A 6,979-nucleotide genomic window follows, 5' to 3' on the forward strand; every position below is an offset into this window, starting at 1 on the left:
CCAAGCTCTCCATAACCCCTGCCGTCCCTAGGGGGCTGGGGCCAGAATGCAGGGCTCGGTCTGCTGAGGCTGCTGCTGGGCCTTTCCAAGAGGTCCCTAACCGGCTCAGGTCGGCCCTGCTCGCTGGCTCCCTGTGCCAGGGTGCCACTCGCAGGACCCCGCAAAGGGTTAAGGTGCTGGAGGCCTGGCGGGAGTGCAGGCGGCTGAGCAGAGCAGCCGGGCTGGTGCAGGGCCAAGAGCGCCAGCGAAGGCGCTGCATTTTAATGAATCATTATTGCCGGGGAGGCCTTTGTCTTGCTTTATCCGGTGCACAATAAAAGAATTAATTAGACAGAAAATGGCAGGGCAAGGAACTGACAAGTCATTAAGGGCTGCTGAATGACCGATGAGATGCACGCCGGGGTGGAGTTCGGCTCCGGAATGATAATGGCCGGACGGGTGCTTTGTATGCGCTACCAGCCGGCCTCTGGGCAGCATTGTGGGTGCTGCCGTTGTGGCGGGCAGGACGGGCCAGTACCAGCCTGACTCTCCAGAGGCCAAGCGGGCAGTGGGAATCGGTTGACAAAATCGATGTATTAATTTTTGTGCGCAGACACAGTGTAAACATTTGGATCCAGAGGGGACTTTGGCGAGTGGGCATCCTGGCCCCTGGGCTCTACCTCCTGGCTCAGGGGACAGAGGCCAGCAGTGGCTGTGCTCCTTGCATTGTGAGAAGCAGAAGGCAGGGATGGGGAGGGGGGAGGAGAGAGACTGAGAGGAGAGGAAAGAGGAGACAGGTGAGGTGAGGAGGGTAGAAAAAAAGAGAGAAGAGGGAAAGAGAGGGGTGAGGGCAGAGGGAGCCTGGAAGACCCAGAAGAAACTCTTCCGAGAGCCAGGCTCTGCCATCCTTTGCTGCTGCTGTCATGGTTATCTACACGTCACCAGGAAAAAAAGTGCCACCCACAGATCTAGCTCTCCCACCCAGAAAAATTGAGCCTGTGACTTAGGAGTGCATCGCGGGGGAGGATCAGCCGGCTCCTCCCTGCGACCCCCTGGGGGACTGGATTTGGAAACCGCCTAGAGGATCCGGTGCCGGCTCCCTGGTTTCCTGCTCCTTCACGGCATGTCTTGTGCCTCCTGGGTGTCATCTTGGGGGTGGAAGGGAGGGGGCTGAAATGCCAGACAAGTTGGGAGAGGGGTCCCCCTGCCTCGGGGCGATGGGGATGTGGGAGAATAAGCAGAGGATGTGGGAGAATAAGCAGGGTGTGTGACCAGGCAGTCAATGCCCCTTCCTGGGCTGGATGTTAAGGGACAGGTGACACCACCACTGGGACACTTGGACCAGCTCCAGATCCCGGCTGATGGAGGATGAGGGGCTGCTCTGTCCAGAGGACAGCCCCTAGTGCAGGCAGAGGGCAAGTGCTGGGTGTCCCTGTGTGGAGGGAGCTCCATCAAGCCAGGGCTGCATGGAGCAGAGGCCACATCCATTTCCAGACAACAAGTGTCTCATCGGTGGCAGGGCGTCTGGACACCACTGGGAAGTATTGTCTATGCTTCTGTACCCTGTACCCCCGATGGTTGTGTGTGCGTCCCCTCTCACACACAAGTGTGGGACTAAGGTGGGCCTGGACACTCTGGGCATCACCCCCAAAGGGGGGGCCTCCCCTTCCTTCTCCCCAATTTCCTGGGGTCACATGGGTCTTCTGAGGAGCTTGTTCACTAAAGGGAGAGGGAGGGGTGGGATGAAGGTGGCCAGAGAGCCTGGATGACCCTAGCTCTAGAAACCTGAGTCTTCTACATTTTTCTAAACGGGAGGGGGTTATCAAGACAGGGTCACGGTGCCTGGCATCTGGTAGGCCCCTCTGGCTTCTGAGGTCCCTCTGTAAAATGGGAAGGATGGTGTGTACCTCCCCAGGAACGGTGATCAGAAGCATGGGAGATGAGTCCTTAGCACAGGATTTGGTTAGGAGCAGCCACTAAATACACATCACCCAAAGTTGTCATTGAGCTGAAGTTAGGACTCACACCTCAGCAAGGAGTCGGCCTGCTTGCTGGACAGGGCCAACATTCTCCCCATCCATCCCTCCATCCATCCAATGACCATCAGACACCAGGTACTGGACTTCAAAGGAGAAGGAGACTAACATAGCCCTGCCCCCCTCTCAGTGCATCAAGAAAGGGTCACACAGGACAAGTAAAGGGGACTGTAGGAACCTACACAGGGACCAGCCTCCTCTGCGGGTTGTCATGGAGGCGTCTCCCTGAGACGTTTCCACTGAGTCTTTTTTTAAAAATATTTATTTATTTATTTGGTTACACCAGGTCTTAGTTGCGGTAGGTGGGCTCCTTAGTTGCGGCTTGCAGGCTCCTTAGTTGCGGCACACGGACTCCTCAGTTGTGGCATGCAAACTGCTAGTTGCTGCATGCTTGTGGGACCTAGTTCCTTGACCAGGATAGGACCTGGGCCCCCTGCATTGGGAGTTCAGAGTCTTAACTACTGCACGACCAGGGAAATCCCCTCCACAGAGTCTTGCCTCTGAGCAGGGATCTGTGACCTCAGCTTTGCCTAGTACAGATCCTGGTAAATGGCATCATCCTTCGCTCCTTCACTCAGCCTCAGAAGCCCATCTAGGCAGCCCTGGCTGGCTCTTTTCTCACTGGACCTGAGTGGGCAGCAGCACTGAGAAGACACAGGGGCAGACCTGAGCCATGCCCAAGGCAGGCAGAGTGTCTGGGCCAGGACCCAGGTGCAGCCCCCCACAACTCTGGGTCCATACTCACCCCAGTTTCTCCAGACATTTCCAGCTTTGGCACTGACTGTCATGTATCCTGGGAGGCCCTCTGTCCCTGGAGAACCAGGATGGTGGTCACCCAATAAACAAGTGTTGGAGGTCCCACACTGCCCACGCCCCTCTGTGGAAAACATGCACTTTGGGTTGTGGGTGGGGGCAGTGTTGGGGGGGCAACCCCATCCCAGCATGGGCAGTGTGCCCCTGGGTGGCCTTACGAGCTCAACAGGGTCAGGACTGTGGCTGTGCTTGAGCTTCATCCATGACATAGGCTGTTCTGGACACAGACCAGATGCTCAGGGAGTATTTGCTGACTATGAATCTGTGAATGAACAGAGGAAGATGAGGCGAGTCTCAGTTCTTCCAAAGCCTGAAGCCGGACGAAGGCCCAGTGGTCACAGAAGGGCGGGGCAGCAGCATGGCAGGATGCCCAGGGACTCACCGTTTTCTCTTTCAATATGTCTCAGATAGTGACAATATTTGTACAGGAGTGGCAGGGAGTGAAAAGGTGTGGCTGACAGGGCACAAAGGAGGTCTTGGGAGCCCCGGGCACTCTGGTTGGCAAGTCTGGTGGTCTATGCACCGTGAGTTGTTGTGAGGGGGGTGCTAAGCACACAACATGGGGAGGGCTGGTCTGCTCTGAGCTATTTAATCTGGAACTGTGAGTAACACTGATGATTGAGACCTTGAATTATCAAGAAACAGCTGAAGCGTGTGTGAACTCCCTTCTCCAGAAGGGGTGGCACCTGCCAGAAACGCCAAAATTAAGAGGAGGGAAAACACCAAGTGCTGGAGAGGATGTAGAGAACCAGGGCCTCATCCCTCAAAACGGCTTTAGTCCTACCTGCAGGTGACACATAGGTGCCCTACAACCCCACAGTCCTGCTCCTGGGTGTGCACACACAGCCAAAAGCTCTTGTGCTCACAAGGCTAGAAGGTTCTCTGTAGGCTGCAAACTGGGAGCCTCCCAAGTACCCTTTGAGTAAGTAAGTGAATTATGATCTTTACACACATTGGGGTCTAACACGGCTGGGAGAAGGAGCCTGGCATCACGGAGCCTCCCAAGGCAGGGATCACCGTGAGATTCCATTTACCCGGGAGATTCCATTCACATCCAGGATAAGGGTTTTTGTGTTTTGTTTTATTGTTGTTTTTTTAAGGCAGGGCAGTGAGAAAAACATGTAGGAGGATTTCTTCCAAAATCAACCCAAAGTTCTGCTGATCACTCTATGGAAAGTGGGGTCTCTGGAACTTTTCTTCCCAGAGTCAGGGGACCCATGTCCCCACATTTCCACATTGTGGAATGTTCCACTCTATTCAGCAGACAGAAAGAAAATATCCTGAAACAGGTAAGTGATGGTGAAGAGAGCGATGGTGAAAGGGAGTCCAGAATGCCTTTCTCCTGCTGAGGGTGAGGAGGGCAAGGCAGGTGGGAGCCCCTCACAGCTGCCCAGGTCCCCGGAGAGGAATGTCTGGGTGGGGAGCATGGTCCTGTTAAAAGAGGAAACCTACATGCTCTGTGAGGACCTGGGGAGGCATCTATTCGTAAGGGGTTGGGGGGGGCAGGCGGGTGTGCAGAAGAGGGTAGGGGTCGTGAGGACAGCGGCGACCGTACAGTATGCGCTGGGCACTGGGCTGGCCTGTGCTCAGCCAGTGTGATCTCAGCAAAGGCCTGAAGGGTCTGTGATTCCCCCATGGTTACTCTGCTGGCCAGGGCTGCAGACCAAGCCCTGGGCAGAAGAGCAAAGTGGGGCAAGGCCCCAGCAGCAGGACGCGCCAGGATCTGCTGCCCTAAAGAAGGACATCCTACACCTGTCTGTCCTCTGAGCACTGTGGGCTTCCTCGCTGGGAAGGGGAAGGGCCTTCACTCTGTCAGCTGGATGGAAGGGGCTTGTGGGCTCAGACGCTCCTCCTGGGCTCTGCCTCGGTGGGACATGCCAGAGGTGCCTCTGGCCCATCAGCCCCCAAGCTGGGCTGCCAGGGGACCCGAATGCGCTGGCATCACCCACAGAGGGAAGCATTCTTGGGTGTCCTAGTTAGAGGATGATCTAAGGCTGAGAAAATGTTCTGGACCCCTCTGGACACCCCGGGAGGGTGGCCAGCACATTTGGATGTTCAGGCTGGCCCTGAGGCCAGGGAGGCCCCGCAGGCACCCTTGGGAGCTGGCTTGAGTGGTGGGTGGGGGTGGGGTGCACACTGCGGGCTGCAGGACGCGGAGCCTGGCCCGGCCCTGCCTCCGTGACCTGACCGCCAGGCCCAGAGGGAGCAGCAGGGACAGAAGGCAACCTGAGCAGGAAGCGCTGGCTGGAGTGTTTCCTTCCATGAAACACCAGCCCCAGCCCCAGCCCCACCCGCCGCTGGGCAAATGGATGTCACAGGCCAGGCTGAGCGGGGGTTTTCATCGTCTCGGGAATGCCCGCAGTGTGGATGGAGCAGGCGCTGTCGTGGAGGAAGACAGAGCTGGAGCTTTGGGGAGGTGGGCGTCCTGCTCCCAGCTGACAGGAAAGTCATTTTCTTGCAAAGCAGGGACACAGCCAGCTCCGTGCCTTTGGAAAGGAGACAAACTACATCTTGATTGTGATGGGTTGATGGGGTCGCGGGCCCTCGCCCCCGCCTGCCTCCCGCTCCGCACACCCGGGTGTGAGATTGGCGGGGCTGACTCCCCTCACGCGGGCTCCCTGTCACCTGTTCCTCCCATTTGCGAGCTAATTCCGCAGGGTCCGTGGGCGGCAGCGGGCGCGGCAGATCCGGAGCGTGGGCGAGGCTGTTACAAAACAGCCCCAGCGCAGGCTCATTTGCATGAAGCCCCGGAGAGGCCCCACCCAAATCCTCCTTGATACTGAGCCCCTGAAGCTCCAGTCTGCAAAATGCCCTCCTACCCCTGCCACCCAGATGGATGCTGGGACCCCAGCAAGAGGCCGCTTCACGGTCCCTGCTGGTTCCCCTGGGCTGGGCATATTGGGAAGGCTCAGATTTGGTTTACCCATCTGGGAAATGGGCACCCAAGTCCGCCTGCCTGGGCACCTCAGAGCGGCGAGGGAGCCAACGGGGAAAGAGAGGAGCAGCTTCCCCCATGGGCAGCCAGGAGGTCAGCCTGAGTGAGCAGAGGCTTGAGCCCCACGGAGCCTGAGCAATGGACTAAATTGGGAGATTCCTATGCAGCCATGGGGTGGATAAGCCAGAACCATGAGTGCTGGGCCAGGCTGTGAGGCTGGGTGGCCCCTGGGGAGAGGCCCACAAAACGGAGACATGCGTGCCCAGCGGCCCCAGAGACCTTGCCCTTGGGTCATCAGGGGTGCACACAGACTCTGGGAGCTCTGGAGCAGGCAGGGGGCAGCCTGGGGGAGGTGTGTGGGTGGGGGCTCTCAACAGTGGTAGGAAACAATTAACCAGGTATAGTGCCTGGCTCCTGGGTGGGTGTCAAGAGGGGATGCAAATAGCCTGGCCTGGTGAGTACTCCAAGGAGCCGCCCCTGGGTGGGGGCTGCAGGGGAGGTGGAGGAGATGGGCAGGGAGGGAGGGTTCAACGAGGGGAGCCGGGCTGGCTGGCCAGAATGTCCCTGCACCAGACTTAAAGACAGAGAGGTGGGGGAAGAAAGAGAGGCTGGAACGGGCATTACCGCTTCCCAGGAGACTTGACGGGAACTGAGTGGGTTACCCGTTTGCTTCCACTGTCGGGAGGAAGGGGAAGGCGCACCAGCCAGACCGTCCTACAAGTTGCTGCCATAAGGGGACACCTCCCCTCCTGGGAGAAGTGGGGAGTGGTGTCCTCAGTGCTAAACGTGCCTGCCCTGCCTCTCCCCTGCTGGCCCCGTCACCCTCGGCCCAGATGCCTCCTCCTCCGAGAAGCCTTCTGCACTACCCCACATAATGAGCCTATCTGATTATTTCCCTAGTAGCCCAGGTCACCATCAGCTGTCATTGCGACAGGTGGGACTCCTGCCCACACACCATGAGCCCCAAGAGGGCAGCGGCGGGCCCACTGTGGTCACTGCTGACCCCAGCGCCTCATGTCAGGCACATGAGCTGACCACCAGGGGTGGACAGGGGCTCCGGAGGCAGAGTCCGGATGGGTGGGGGGCACTCGGGTACCTCCCAGTCCCATCCCCCGGCTGAGCCCTGGAACTTGCCGACACCCCTCATGATACTGCTCAGACTCCCTGCCTGGGCGGGGGTCTCCCCGCTCTGCCGATGGGGAACTGGGGTCTCCGT

The sequence above is a fragment of the Neophocaena asiaeorientalis genome, unplaced genomic scaffold (genome assembly GCF_003031525.2).
Source record: "Neophocaena asiaeorientalis asiaeorientalis breed wild unplaced genomic scaffold, Neophocaena_asiaeorientalis_V1.1 scaffold254, whole genome shotgun sequence".
Classification (NCBI taxonomy): domain Eukaryota; kingdom Metazoa; phylum Chordata; class Mammalia; order Artiodactyla; family Phocoenidae; genus Neophocaena; species Neophocaena asiaeorientalis.